The sequence below is a fragment of the Micromys minutus genome (assembly GCF_963924665.1).
Source record: "Micromys minutus genome assembly, chromosome: 3".
NCBI lineage: Eukaryota > Metazoa > Chordata > Mammalia > Rodentia > Muridae > Micromys > Micromys minutus.
The window spans coordinates 30,410,273-30,425,979 of NC_137972.1; the positions used below are offsets into that span (position 1 = coordinate 30,410,273).

General features: G+C 43.8%; 1 protein-coding gene across 2 annotated transcripts in view; it reads right to left on the minus strand.

Annotated features, from left to right (window-relative positions):
* The window catches only part of IFT122 (intraflagellar transport 122), a 56,496-nt gene extending 47,998 nt beyond the window's left edge, over nt 1–8,498 (minus strand). Inside the window, exons 1-3 of one of the 2 annotated variants that reach the window (XM_080913992.1) lie at nt 8,457–8,498; nt 6,808–6,892; nt 726–804 (exon numbers count right to left, since the gene is read on the minus strand). The gene's annotated coding sequence lies outside the window, so the exon portion shown is untranslated. The remainder of the gene's footprint in view (nt 1–725; nt 805–6,807; nt 6,893–8,456) is intronic. The other variant, XM_080913993.1, reaches the window with a different exon arrangement.
* Between the last annotated feature and the right edge of the window lie 7,209 nt (nt 8,499–15,707).

Consider the following 15,707-nt stretch of genomic DNA (forward strand, 5'->3'; position numbering starts at 1 on the left):
AAGAACAAAAGTGGTTTGTCAAGTACTTCCTGTGGACCAGGTATGGTGCTATGTCCCAGAAATATAAGCATGTAAAAACAGGGATAGTGTATACCTTCCAGAGCTCACGGGCCAAAGGGTGACATGAATCAATCAGATTATGTAAGACCATAGTGGGAAAAAATGCTCAGGAAAGGCATTCCCGAGTCTGGATGGTAGGAGTGGGTTGGCAGCAGAGAAGGCTGCACCTGAGACCTATAGGTGGGGAGGGGCTGGCTAGCAGAGGCAGGAAGTTGAGCATGGCCCCCTAAGGAACAGGAAGCTTAAAGCACACTGGCCTGTCTAGCTTTGGACACTGGGTAGATGCAAAGCCATTCACAGAGGCAGAGACTTTAGGAGACATGCTGGGTGAGAGGGGAATGACAGGAATCTGTGGTGTCAGATTAGCTGAAATACATTACATGAAACAGCTCAATGCTGGCTGGGCTGATTACTAATCATTCCCTATTGAGCCATCCTCGTGCTTAATTCAAGTTCATCTTAGAGGGAAAAGCTCTTCCATCTACTATTTTCATGAGGGTGGGGCTACAGTGAGTAACAGTCAGAGCAGAGCTGGGGTGTGGTTCATGGCAGCCCATGTAAACCTAGCTACCTGAGGCTGAAGCAGGAAGGTTATGAGGCCTCTCTTATAGAGGGAGAACCTGTCTCAAGCAAACAAAACAGTTGTCACCCATGGGGTCACTTACGTGTACTTCAGAATGCCTTCCAGTTTTGAAGTCCAGATAATGATGCTCTTGTCAGCAGATCCAGACGCAAAGCGCTTGCCTAAAGGGTTTTTTAAAAAGAAAATACTCACATGTATTTTAAACCACAATTTTCCAGATAGAATGTCCTAAAAACTAATTCTTCAAGGCACATACTTAGCTAGAAATGTAGTTCAGTTGACAAGAGTAGCTGTCTAGTATATATGAGGCCCAGGTTCAAATCCCAGCACTGTACAGAGTAGTGGTGTACTCCCGTCACCCATCACACGTGGTAGTAAGTTCAGAGGTTCAGAGTCATCCTTGGCTATAGAAAGAGTTAGAGGCCAGCCTAGACTACAAGAGACCCTGTCTAAAAAATATTTTTAAAGTGGAGTAAGTGTCCTTTTATTCTCTAGTACTGTTTTTGTATGAGGTGTAGGGATGGAACCTAGGGCCTACACATGTTGAGTAGACACCTCACAAAAAAGCTGTACCCCAACTCTTCCACTGCTTCTCATCAACATGGCAACAAGGAATCTGCAGTTTGGATTTGGGGGATCCAATCTGCTCTTCCTAGTACTAAGTATGCCCAGACACACTGAAGACTGGCTACATCTGTGTGCTGTGCTCTACAGTGAGGGCTGAGCAGTGAGTCAGACATGTAAGCTTCATCTCCATGGTATCTAGTCCAAGAAGCAGACATTAAGCTTATTCAACACAGATACAATATGAAAGGGGGTGAGTCCTATAAAAGAGAGTAACTGGGGGGGGGGGGCAACATTAAATTTTTTATTTTTTTTAAGATTTTATTTATTTTTATTTTATGTGTATGAGTGTTTGCTTACATGTCTGTCTGTGTACCATGTACATGCATGGTACCTGAACAGGCCAGAAGATGACATCAGATTCCCTGAAACTAGAGTTGTAGGTGGCTGTGAGTCATCATGTAGGTGCTGGAAATTGATCCTGGATCCTCTAGAAGAACAGTCAGTGCTTCTGACTTCTGTGGCATTTCTCCATCCTAATTTTTTTTTAAATTTACAGTTGTATATATTTATCTACTCAAGTGTTTGTGTGGGATATGTGAGTACACATACACGTGTGTTCATAAAAGTGTGGGGTATGGCTGGTGTCAGGCACCTTCCTCCACTGCTCTTCTCTTCTGCACTAACCCTGAAGCTCACAGACTTAGCTAAGTTAGCTGTCCAGAGAGCGTGTCCTGTCTCCACCTCCCTAACGCTGGGACAGCTGGAGATACAAACTTCATGCTTCGGCCGTAGCACTTAACCAACTGAGCCATCCCCTAAACCCCAAAGTCGTAAATATTCATGTACAATACAGTTCAGTGTTTTGATATATTTAGTCAAATAATTATATCAAGCAAATTAACATATTTATCACCTTAGATACTTATATGTTGAGAACATTAAAGTCTGTTCTTTTAGCAGTTTTAAATATGTTATTGTTAATTATTATTACCACTCTGTACAACAGATCTCAAAAACCTACCCATCCTGCCTGACTGAAACTGTGCTCTTAGGTCAGCATCTCCTAGAGCAGCAGTTCTTAACTGGTGGGTCAAGACCACTTTGGGGGTCAAATGACACTTTCATAGGGGTCACCTAAGACCATCAGAAAACACAGATATTTATATTACAACTCATAACAATACCAACATTACAGTTATGAAATAGAATGAAAATAATTTTATGGTTGGGGGGGTGACCACAACATGAGAAATTGTACTGACGACGGTGCAGCAGGAGGAAGGTTGAAAACCACTACCCTCGAGGACTGATGTAGATGAGATCCTTCAGGGCAGATCTAAAGGATAAGCAGAGCTGACCCAAGTACAAAGGAAGAGCACATGGATAAAACATGTGCAAAATCCCTGAGGCAGCAAAGGCTGGCACAGCTGAGTGGCCACAAGAGTCACAGCTTGGAGCAGGTGGCAAGAGATGCAGCAGATGAGTGGAGGAGCTCTAGGGCCTTCAGGGCCATAGTGCAGACCGAACCTTTACCCCCAGCAGTGGGACTGAGGCAGGCCTGAAGGGAAGAGTGCCAGATGTGCCTTATACTTCCACACTGCTTGGGCTTTAAGAAAGAAGGGGCTAACAAGCCAAGTAATTCCTTATTTACTCCATGGATACCAACTTAGAGCAGGGGGAAGAGTGGGCTACCTTGTAGCAAACCCCAGAAGCCTTCATGAAGCAAGCATAGGACATGATTTGCACACTCAGCTGCAGAGTTTTGTTACATTTTTATTAATTTGTGAATATATATGTGAGAGGCATGGCACAAAGACACCATGGTGCACACTAGGACAACCTTTGGAAGTTCTCTCTTTCCACCATGTGGGTTCCACTGATCAAACTCAGGTTGTCAGGTTTGGTGGCAAAGTCAAGTGCCCTGGCCTGCTGAGCTATCTCACCAGCCCAACTTGTTGATTTTTAGACTTTAATCTTAGAGCCAGTCCTCCTAAAGCCTCAGTGTTCTCATTTGAAACAAAGAAGGGAGCAGAAGTCCTCACTCAGAGGCTACACAAGGACAACAAAAGTACCTTTGTAGCAGCTCAAACAGGAGGTTGTACGTGGGCCACAAATGCTAATCAAAGAGAGTCTCTACTGTCAGGTGTACCCTCCCCATTTCCTAACCCAGAGAGCATCAAGGATGACAAGTAAAGGCTCCAGGCTCAGAGTTTCTGCGTCAGAATCCCCAGTGATGTCACTGAGCAGCTGTGTGACTGGAACTCACTCCTAGACACCTCCAGGGTTTCATTTCCGCATGTGAAAATGGACATCAATAGGATTTACTTCATAGTTAATGTGAAGAAAGAGCACACATGTGTACACATGCACACACATATAATATGTTCAGAACAATGCCTGGAATAGAATTGTGCTAAAAACAGTTACTGTTACTCTCTTCATACTAGTTTATGCTGTTCTTGAACAAGAGGACTCTTTCACACCTTTAATCATGGTAGCTCATTAATTACTTAGAAAACTTCAGAAGTCAAAAACAAGCAAGTTTAAAAGGTAAAACCACAATCTGTATGCCTCAATTTTCAGATCTAAGGGCAGGCATAGACAACTTTGGAGGAACTAAGACTTCCTAATCATGTGTCACAAAAAGCATGAAATACCAGGAAGACCCCAGCACAGTAGTCATAGGGCATCAGTCAGGCTCTGTTAATTGCTCTAGGCCTGTTTGCCCCTCTGCCAGAGAAAGCCCTTGCTACGTGCTTCAGAGGGCTACAAGAAAAGTCACATGAAATGACATGTATGACAGAGTTCTACAGAGTGCTGACAAATGCCACTGCTCACAGGCCTACAGGCCACAGAGCTTCTCTCACACCCAGCAGCCCGTGCACTTATATACAAATAATTCAGCTACCTAGGCAGCCCGCCACTGGTCTCCTTGGAACATCACTCTCTACTTGAACTCAAACTGTCACAGCAAAGACACCTGACCATGAAGAAAGAAATGTGTGCTGTCTCACTAACTTGGCCCAGGACTTGTCCATTAAGTGTTCTCCCAAAGTGAATCAACAAGGCTGTCAGGCTAGAGCTGAAGACGCTGCATATACATGAAGTCTGTGCATTTACCTGCAGAGAAGCTTACAGCTTTTATCTCATTCTTAAAGAAGTCCTCCATCCAAAGGAATTACAAACTTGGGTCTTAGGCTCATCTAAGCTTTGTACCCTTAGATATAGGGACTCCAACTGCAGCCAGAGCATCATCCCCAGCCATACATTTGACACAGGAAGTAGCAGAGACAATAATCAACTTGGTCAGGGCTTGGGCCAGAAGTTGGCTCAGCAGGTAACAGCACTTGCCACACAAGCTTTATAACCTGAGCTCAGGCCCCAGAATCCAAGTAAAGGTGGACAGAGAGAACAGTCTCCATAAAGTTTTCCTCTAACTTCCACATCTGTGCCATGAAAACATGCCCATATGTGCCTGCACTCACAGCAATAATACACTGATTAAGATATTTTAATATCTAATTTAGATATTTTAACTAAGATATTTTATTTTGTGTGTGAATGTGTATATGTGTATATGTGTGGACTCATGCATGTGTTAAAGGACAACTTGCAAGAATAGGTTCTCTCTTTCCACCATGTGGTTACCAGAGATCAAGCTCAAATCAGGCTCACTGGACATGCCTTATCCTGGTGAACCATCTGCCCTTTCTAATAAATTAACAAAAGAAAGACAGCTTTTGGGTTGGGCGAAGGTTAGAATTTCCATGGCTTGTCACTCTGTCTGTCTGTCTATGTGCCTGTATACCTACCTATCTATCTACCAACATTTTTCTTCATTTTACTTCAATTTTTGCAGTGCTGTGGAAGGAACTCGGGTCTTGAGCAAGAGAATGCCAGGCAAGTGTTCTACCACTCAGCTATGTCCCCAGTCCACATGAATTCAAGTCACAACCTCAATTTCACACAGCAGTTCTCTGACCACCTCCTCTCCCAGCCTTCCAGGTACTCCAGTATAAGGTACTCAAGCCCATAAGAACCCCCTCCCATCCACAGCCCCTCCCTTTACAGCCCATCTCCACTCATTTCAGGTCACTGCGCATGACTTTGCATCCTTTCCTTGGACTAAACCCACCTCTGCTCCTCCTCCTACCATGCTGGAGAAGAGTGGCTGGAGAAGACAAACCACATAAAATGATGTCACCTGTAATTCCTCATCACCGGCTTCAAGTGCATCCTCTGCTCCCTGGAGGTCTCACTGCATGTCCCCCGCCCAAGTTCATTCCTTTTCCCACTCTCTAAAACTACCATTTTTCCCTTTCTCTTCAACTCTCAAGCACTTCCTTCCCAGTCCTCACTCTCAGCTCCGCTGGTTTCTCATTACACTAAAACTATGTAAAAACAGTGAGAAGTTCCTTTAGATACCTACGCTCAAAGCCCCCTCACCCCCCACCCCCACCATTGTTCCTTTCTGAAGCAAAGCGCTACCTGTGTCCTAGGTCCCACACCCTTGCCACTCAATGCACTCCAGCAGTCTTCTGCCCTCTTTCCTATGACAACATTGGAAATGTGTGCACACCTGAACTTTGGATCCTCCATTGCAATTGTCCTACTGGCAAAGCCACCCACATCAGTGAAGGGTAACTCCATCATTCAGTATTCAGGTCAAAAGCTGTGGGGCACTGCAATGTTCACACCCACATCCAACCTGCCAGGAAATCTCCACACTCAAAGCATATCCAAAACCTGATTGCTTCTTGCCACTTTGGCCACTGTCATCCCTGACGTAAAAGATGCTTGTCATTCAGCTTCCTGAACCCTCTCATCTTTGGTGAGCTGTTTCCAAGGAAAATACAGAGACCATATCAGCCCCTGGCTCTGCTCACTACACTCTTTTCACTGAGGATCAGAACCAGTGTTCTGACAACGTGGCACCATCTAATCACCCCAAACCTGTTCTTTACTATCCCCTCTCCCACTTTTTCCCAATTCTTTCTGCCCTAGTTCCCAAGGGGTGCATTCTAAAGGCTTCTGCAATGGCTCTTCCATCTTTAAAAGCTCTCTTCTCCCAAATGTCTGATGGCAAAATCTCTCCATCTTAGGCCAGCAAGTTTTGTTAGCTGCCCTGTCTGACTGAGCCCATCTCACATCTGTTTGAATAATGCACCAGATCTCTGTCCTACCCAGTGCTCCCAATTCTTATACTCTGCTCATCTTTTGCCTATCAGCCTAGGGCTTGCTTATCTTATTGACTATGCTCATGTTAGTTGCCTGCCCACTCCTTTCTCTCCTGCTTCCCAACAGGCCCTTCTCTGAAATAACCCAAGCACTTAAGACAGAGCTTGACACACAGATACCTAAGGACTAGAGTTCTAACTCAGTGGCAGTGCATATATCTGGTGTGCCCAATGCCCTGGGCTTAGTCCCCAGCACCACAAGAAACAAACAATCTTGTTTCGGTGAATAGCTAAACTCTAAGCTATTTCATATCCTCTAACACGCAGGTGGTATTTTCTAGATAATTAGAGAGTTCCCATGTAGAAAGCTGAGCAGCTACAAGGCCATCACAGAGACCAGAACCCAGAACAGCCTCTTACCATCCTTTGCATACGCCACACAGTACACAGTGTCTTTGTGTCCCTTCAGGGGTTGAAGTAAGGTGCCATCAGAGGTGTCATAAACCTGTCAAAAGGGGTAAAAATATCGATTATCTGTGTGACATGCATTATTCAGAATTCTTCCAGGGTGCTACTGCTATTTTTGCTTTTATAACACAACAGTTGTTGATTTGCTAAATTAGTATCGAGTAGAGATGGCGATGCATAACAAGAATGACTACGTCTTAGCGCAGGGCAAGCAGGAAGTGGAGGTCTAGCTTATGCTGTGTGGCCAGGAGCAAACCATCAATGCTGGGGAAACAGCAACTACACTGATCTTTACTCCAGGGAAAATTCTACAAGCTTCACCCATTCTCTCCACTTCCTCGCTTCCCCACCCAGGACTGAGAACTGAATCTGCCTGACCAGCCCTCAGCTTCTCAGCTATATTCCCAGCCTTCTTAGTTTTTATTTTGAAACAGTGTTTGACTAAGTTGCCCAGGTTGGCTCTGAACTCCTTCTGCAGCCCAGACTGGCCTTGAGCCTTTGATCCTCCTGCCTCCGCATCTCTAGTAGCTGAGATTATGAGCCTGCACAACCAGGTACATTTCACTCATTCTTCCATGGGCTTGGAGGAATGATCCATCAAGGCAGGCCCTCATCAACAGAGCCAGTACCTACAAAGAGCTGGTGGACAACATGGTTAGCTGTCAGGGACAACACTGCCACTAGTGTTAGCACACACGGTTGCGTCAAACTTGCTACCATGGCCTGAAAGTCACAGATCTAACAAACGTGGGGTTTGCAAGTGGGAGGGAGTGTTATAAAACCCAGCTGCAATGTGCATTTAGAATAGTTTATAGTTGTGCAACATAGCCAAATATGTGGAGATGTAAAAAACACAGCATCTGAGAAATGAGGACAGAGCTCTCCCACACAGGCAGAACGAAGGAAACCAGGAAGGGGAGTGAAAAGGATCTATGTTGTTTACCCTGGAGAGAAGTCTGCAGAACAACCCAACCACAATTCTAAGACTATCCAAGTTAGTACACAGAACATGGACATCAGTCAGTCTGTGTATCTGGACACAGCAGAGAGGAGGACAGTGTCTTAGGGGAGGAAGCGCTATCACAGAGGTTTTGGGTCAAACAGAAGGTGTCTCTGAAGATTACGCTTATGTATTAGGATAGGTTCAGGAGGGTGCCTGTAGCCTTTGAAACTATAAACAATAGGGCAGCATTCATATGGAATTGTTTAGGGGCAGCAGAGCCCAGGAGTGGAGGTCAGGCTTTCTGGCCTCTCATGGAAGGAGAGCCTTGAGCCTTGTTAATTCACTTTGTTCCAACAAAATATGAACTGACACCCACTCAGTTTCAAAGGCATTTTGATTAATTGTCTGTAACCATTTCATGAGTGTCTCAGAGGGGAAAGACAAATGACTCCAAAGGAGGCATTGTTCATGGGTTCCTATCTGATAGACAGTTTACTTACCTGTTTTAAATAGACCATTTCCTTCCTTATTAAAAAGTAATGGCTGGTTTTTCCGCCCTTGCCTTTTTTATCTCAAAAAAAGGGGGTCAAATTTCAGATTACTTACAAGAGGGAGGGAGGAAAAAGCACTCAGAATGGAAACGCAGACAAAATCCTACCAGCAATCTGTTTCCTGCAGCCAGAATCAGTTGAGTTCCATCAGGCTTAAATGCGAGGTCGTAGATACTAACAGGAGACAAGACAAAAAGACAATCGGGAACTGAAATGATGAGGTCTGCTAATGGCCAAGAAAGCAAACTTTATTTCCATTATGAAACAATGTGTGTGCTGGCAAAAAAATAATGGCTAAAAATTGCATCTGGTTGCAAATTCCACTCAACCACCACACCTTGGCAGCCCATTCAATCATCGCTCGGCAGTCAGCTCAGTTCTGGTTTCCTCTCGTCCAGAAGCCAGAACTGATTCAAAGAGTCAACAGCTGAGAGCGCAGGCTCTTCCAGCTACGATGTGAAGCAGGACAACTATACAGATACTTACCAGTTACCTTAGGTGTAAGGCACCAACAGACATGGGGGGGGGGGGTGGATTCGCAGAGTCTCTCTCTGCCTCTAGGAATTTCATCTTGAGTGGAAAACTGTAAAGCAGACACATTGGCCAAGAACCCCCATGGCACCAAGTTTAAGGAATATCCTTTTCACCTTCTAATCTGAGTTTTTGATGTTCTTCTACATGTCATCGAAGCATGGCTGTTTTGTTTGCTTGCCTGCTTGCATGCTTTCATACTGATGTGCATGTGATGGTATTTTATAACCAAGGCCCTCTGAGTGTGGTGAAATAATGGGGAATACTGGGAGACTGCTGAGGAAGCTGCACAGAAACTGTGCTACTTTGCATGGTTCAAGGAAGACCATGCTCTGACCTGGGGAAGAGAAGCTCCTTAAAGAACATAGTATCTGAATGAGGGGCCACCCTGAGCCATGCAGTGGCCAGTACAGCTCTTAGGAAAAGAAATCAAGCAGAAAAGTGGAGACAGCGAGGAGTATAAATAATGAAACTGGACTGAACCATCTGATTATGTCCAAGGTGGTGGTGGTAGGGCTATCAAACCAGCATCACTGAGATTCTCAAATGTCCCAGCCAGAAGAGTCACCACTGAAGAGAATAGTGACAAGACAGTGAGTGTCCACTGTGAAAATATGGCTGGAAAACTACCTGGACTTGTCAGTAGTCCGAAAACACACACTTTTCAATGACAATACTACCGTGGCCCTTAGTTCTTCAAACACAATCTTATTTCATCTTCACAGATGAAAATCCTGTGGGGCAAGGATGATTAAAGTCAACCCTCTGTTCTTCATCTATGAATTCAAGTAACTGCTTATCAAAAACATTTTTAAAGAATTATCTATTTTATGTATGTGAGTACACTGTGCTGTCATCAGACTCACCAGAAAAGGGCAACAGATCCCATTACAGATGGTTGTGAGCCACCATGGGGTTGCTGGGAATTGAACTCAGAACCTCTAGAAGAGCAGTTAGTGTTCTTAACTGCTGGGCCATCTCCCCAGCCCTGATCAAAAAATATTTTTAATTTTTTTAGTATTTTTTAAAAAATTCCAGCACTCCGGAGGCAGAGGCAGATCTCTTTGAGTTCAAGGGAAACCTGTTCTACATAGTGGGTTCCAGGCTAGCCAGAGCTACACAATGAGACCCTGTGGGTGTGTATACACACACACTCATATTTGTATGTACACATACATATATGCACATACACAAGCAAGCATGCACACACCCTCAGGGAAAAACCGAGTCTGTAGTGAGCACATGCACTTTTCCCCATATCATTATTCTGAAATAGCAGAGTATAAACGTGATTTCTTCAGCACTCCCATGTTATCCAGAGGTGATTTACAGCATAGCTAGGCTCTCTGCAAGTCTCTATACAGACATTATTCTGTCTGAAAGAGAGGACTTGAACATCTGTCAGTTTGGTGTCTTCGAGGTTTCTGAAACAACTCTACTATGGTTATGAAAGGACAAAGTGGGCTCTGCTCTATAGACAACAGCATGGTTCAGGCTGGAAAGAGCCTCAAAACACCCAGCAAGTAAAAGGGCCTCTGAAGGCTGGAATCCTAACCACCCTACTGCACTGTCTCTACTCTCTTGGATTATTGCCATGTATATCAAAGGTTTTTCTGAATGCTTTTCCAGTGGCTGACATTTATTGAGTACATTTGTTACTGTGTACAGGATACAGTTTAAATGCTCAAATGTATAAATTCTCTCAACCTCACAACTCTAAACCTATCATGCAGATAAGAAAACTACAAAGTTAAACAACTTGCCTGAAAGTAAACTGCCGCAGAGAAGAGGTGAAGCCAGGATTCTGGTCCCAACAGCAAAGCCCTAAAGCCCAGGCATCAGCTCTCAGGCCGTGTACCCTCATTATGGCTACTGGTGTGTATCATGGCTGATGAAGTGGTTCAGAATGGCTTTCTTGCCTTCTCAGAACCACCACCATCACCACCCCCACCAAAAAAAAAAAGAAAGAAAGAAAAAAGAGTATTATTTGCTCAAGGCATTCCATGTAGAATTTGGAAAGTAACAAAAAAATAATATTTGTGTATACTTACAGGGTACAACATGTTTATATAATATATAAATATATATTGCAGAAATCTAATTAACATGCTTATCACCTCAAAGACATTATTAACTGCAATGAGATATTAAAAATCTATCTATCTGTTAGCCACTTTGAAATATACAATATATAACTGTGGCCCTCATGAGGGTGCTGAAATGTATTCCTCCACTCTAACTGAAACACAGTGCCCTCTGATCACCACCTCCCTTCTCCCATCCTCTTTTCTGTAGTTTTAGTATTATTTTCTTTACTTCCTGTGTCTTTGTGTGTGAGTCGTGTAGAGAATCAGAAAAGACTCCTACAAGTTTCCTTGAATTAAAAACTCTTCACACTTGCAAACAACTGAGAGCTGTGGCAGGGAAGATGGATGCCAACCCCACATGCCCATTTCCCAGCACAATGGAACAGACGGGTGGGCCCACTGAGGAATGAAAGGATACACAGCTGGCTGACAGGCTGAGAAGAGGTGTAAGCCTGTCTGGCTTTCCAGCTCAGCACACTGCATTCTGTATCAAATCCTGGCCCAAGTTCTGCATTGTCCTTCTTCACTGTTTTGTGGTAATAGGCCTTGGCTTCCTTGACATATTTCATATTCAAGAAAGCAAGTGGTAAGCTAGAAAAGTACAGAGGAACTGGGGCCAGGAAAGCTGACCTATCTGAATTTTAAAAACGTACTTACTATAAAACAAGGTAGAGAGCTGCCTCCTAATGCCTGGGGTCATGGGCCAGCCTTGTGTAAAGTGCCTGACATCTGTGTATCTTCATTCTGAGACATGAGCTTGGAATGGGTTTGCACCTTTCATCTAGTCCTTGGTATGGCTTCCTTCCTGCCTGTACACATCTGGACCAGTCATAATGGTTCTCAGACCTCTTCTCCAAGAGTAGACTGTGGCTGAATTAGTTCTACTTATATTTGTTTGGTGGGGCAGGGTCTTAGTCTAGCTCAGGCTGAGATAAAAGTTTTATAGCCTAGGCTGGCCTTGAACTTATGATACTCCTCCTAAATGCTGAAATTACAGAAGTGTAAACCACTTCACCTGGCATTTTGTTGTTGTTGTTGCTTTTTACATAGTCTCAAGTGTAAAATGGTCTGGTTTGGTCCCAGACTCTCCATGTCATTAATGTAACTGAGGATGACCTTGAACCTCTGATCCTCCTGCCTCCACTGTGTTGAGATTATAGGCATGTGCCACCACTCTTGGCTTCAGCTCATTTTTCTTTAACATATATCCATTTATTTTAGTAGGCAAACTAATGCTGTGGTACATGCATGATAGAGTACAACTAACAGGAGTTGCTTCTCTTAGGAGTATCATGTTGGCCCCAGGGATCAAGCTCTGGTCATCTGACTTAGTAGGAAACACCTTTACCTACTAAGCCATCTCAATTTTTTGGTGTTTTATTTGGACTAAGCCTGAACAAGCTTCTCAGATGTGAAGTTCCTTTTCTGGATGTCCTGAAATGTACTTTCTTAAATTTATCTAATTTGTGATTACGCACTGCCCAACATGAGTGCTGGGAACCAAACCTGGGGCCACTGAAAGGAAGAGCAGCAAGCACTCTGCTGAGCCATCTCTCTGGCCTGATTTGCCCCCAATTTAACTCTTGCTGTAGTTTTACATTTTATGTTAGACCAAGGGCCTGACACATTGATCATAAGTGGCTAAGTACCAAGATTTTATGTTTTTTTATTTTATAAAATAAAAAAAAATTTTTACATAATAATTTGTTACATAATAATATATGATGAATACATGATTTTTTTCCTAAGAAGATTTTATGTTTAAACCCCATCCCTAGGGTTTAATGATATCAAATTATCACAGAATTCCCAAATTGAAAAGGACTCAGACTTTATCATGGTCTCTAACACCCCAACCAGGGCAAATGCTCCCTCCACATGACCATCTAGCCTTGGCCAGCATACTCTGACTTTCCGTCCTTGGCAGTCTATGCTACCATGGCAAACTCTCTCCCAAGTTGTCCTCTTTTATGAAAAAGATAAACTATCAAACCTGCATGCTCAGATTTCACTGCTGAGAGATGAGAGGTGAGCTCTGCCAACTGTCCTCTCATACTGAAGTCCCAAAGTGATCTTCAAACCCACTACAAGCCACACATGCTACCATGCTTACTCTTTGTTGTCCTCCCCTGACAACTCCATGCTTGAAGCCCAAGACTTCCCTCCACTTTTTCTAAGACAAGCTTTCTCCTAGGCTGAAGATCTTAGCCTCCTGAGTAGCAGGAATTTGAAATCTCAGACAAATTATATCACTTCATTAAATTTTTAATGTGGTGCTAAAAATGCTGGGCCTCACACATGCTGGGCAAGCTCTCTACCACCGACCCACCCTCATCTTCCTCAACCAGTCACAGTCTCTCTCAATGCTAGCTAGCCTGCCTGGAATAAGATGGGCTAGCCTAATAAAGCATTGTTGTTGAGATTAACCTAGAGCAGCATATTTAAGGAAGAAAGATAAAAATTCAGAAAGATAAAATAAAATAAAACATTTAGAGGTCAGGAGATAGCTCAATGGGTAAAGTGCTCGCTGTGCATACAAGCATGAGGACCTGAGTTCAGATCCCCAGTATTCCATGTAAAGCCTAGGCACAACAAATCAAACCTGTAACCCCAGTGATTAAGATGTGAAAACAGGCAGGTCCCAGGGGCTTGATGGCTAGCCCAGTCTAGCTTAAATGGTGAATTCAAATTCACTGTTGAAACGTTATCTCAAAAAAAAATAAGGGTGGGGTCTGGAAGGATAGCACAGCATTTAAGAGTACTCTCTGCTCTTGCAGAGGACATGGGTTCCCAGCTCTTACATGGTGGCTCACAGCTCTTGTAACTCCAGTTCCAGGGAATCTGATGCCCTCTTTTGGCATTTGCTGGTACCAGGCACTCAGGTGGCGCACAGACATACATGCAGACAGAACACATACACACACACACACACACACACACACACACACACACACACACATATATATATACCAATGTCAACCTCTGACCTACTCTTGCTCATGCACAGTCAAGTTCATCTGCATACACACATGTATGCACATCACATATACACAAAGAAAGACCAAAAGGGGGAGGGGAAGGGAGAGGGAGAAGAGATGGAAAGAATCCATTAAGGAGGATCTTTGGGTAAGAAAATGGAGTCTTTGGCTAAGCTCCAAAATATAATCTAAATGTTAGCAAGCCTAGAGGCAAGAAGGCTGGAGGGGACCACCCAGCCAAAGACATGAAAGGGGTCACTCTAGGTTTATGAAGAGCAGAGCAATGGAATCCTGAGTGAGTTCTTTTGCTGGATGAAGAACAGACCAGAAGCAAAAGCACAGAGCAGGGGCTGGGTGGGGGGGGGGGGGGGGGAGGCTAGTCAAGGGCATCTGGGATTGCTGGATTCTACTGTCTAGGTGGTAGTTTGTTCTGTTTCCTTCCATTACATCAGCTGGCATGTGTAGCCATCGCCAGGCTGCTGGCCTACAGAATCTCTGCACCTCCTGCCCTAATAGACTGTTGCAAATCTGTAATAGCCCTAAAAGCAGAAAGCCAGTCTTCACTGGTTATTCATTTGATTGTTTCTCCTTGAACATACACATCTACTCACTAAATACTAACAGGCTCCAGAAACATTTGGAAATAAAATACAGCCATTACTTTTACAAGGTTTCTAGACTTCTGGAATAAACAGAAAATAACTCTTACACCCAACAAACTCTTAAGTACCACAAGAGCAGACTGAACAAAATTCTGCCAGGGGTTAAGAACAGAGCAGATCAGGCTGCATTTGACCAGCAAATGTTTTGTTTGGCTCACATGGTGTTTTACTTTGTTTTTTCTAATTAGGTGCCAACATTTAAAAATTAGGACATTTCACACTTAAAACGCAGATTCCTAGCTTCTGGTACAAATAGGAAGATCTGCACACACCAGGCCAAATTTCTACTCATGATAATTGGCAGGAGCAGAACAGCAGCTGCCCCTTTCATGCAGAGTGGGAGCTTCCAGTTTGCCATAGTCCTTGTTACTCCCTATCGCTGCTCTCTGACATGGAAGCCAATGCTTGGTTGCCAATTATTGCCAGCTTGGGCAGTGCATGCTCTTGTTTGTTTGTTTGTTTGGCTGGCTGTCTCATTATATAATTCTGGCTGTGCTGGAACTCACTATGTAGACCAGGCTGGCCTCAAACTTAGAAATCCAACTGCCTCTGCCTCCTGACAGCTGGGATTAAAGACATGCATGGAACACCACCCCTTGCTGTGGGTAATCTTATACTAGAGTGAAGACAACAGTAATAAAACTTTGTTATTACCTAAGTACTATTGAGGTTGAGACAGGAGGACCAGAAGCCCAAAGCCAGCTGGGCTACATGAGACCCTGTCTCAAAAAAGTAACATCAAAAACTTTTTTTTTTTTTGTTAATGTTGAACTATTTACTGGGGCATGTGTGCCACAGAACACTTTTGGAGGTCAGAGGACAACTTGGTTCTCTCCTTTCACCATGTGAGCCTTAGGGATCAAACTCATTATGCTTGGCAGTAAATACCTTCAACTGCTGAGCACCCTACTGCTGCCCTCCACAAAGTTGTTTATTAAAATGAGAGATGCTGACAGGGTGAGATGTTTCAAGTAGGATGCAGGAGAATGTCCTGCAAATGATAGGAAATCTCTTCATTTAATCTGCAAGTAAGGACTGCCTATTCACATCACTCACCTAACTGAAATCAGAGCTCAAGAGAACTGGTTTTAGAATAGGGG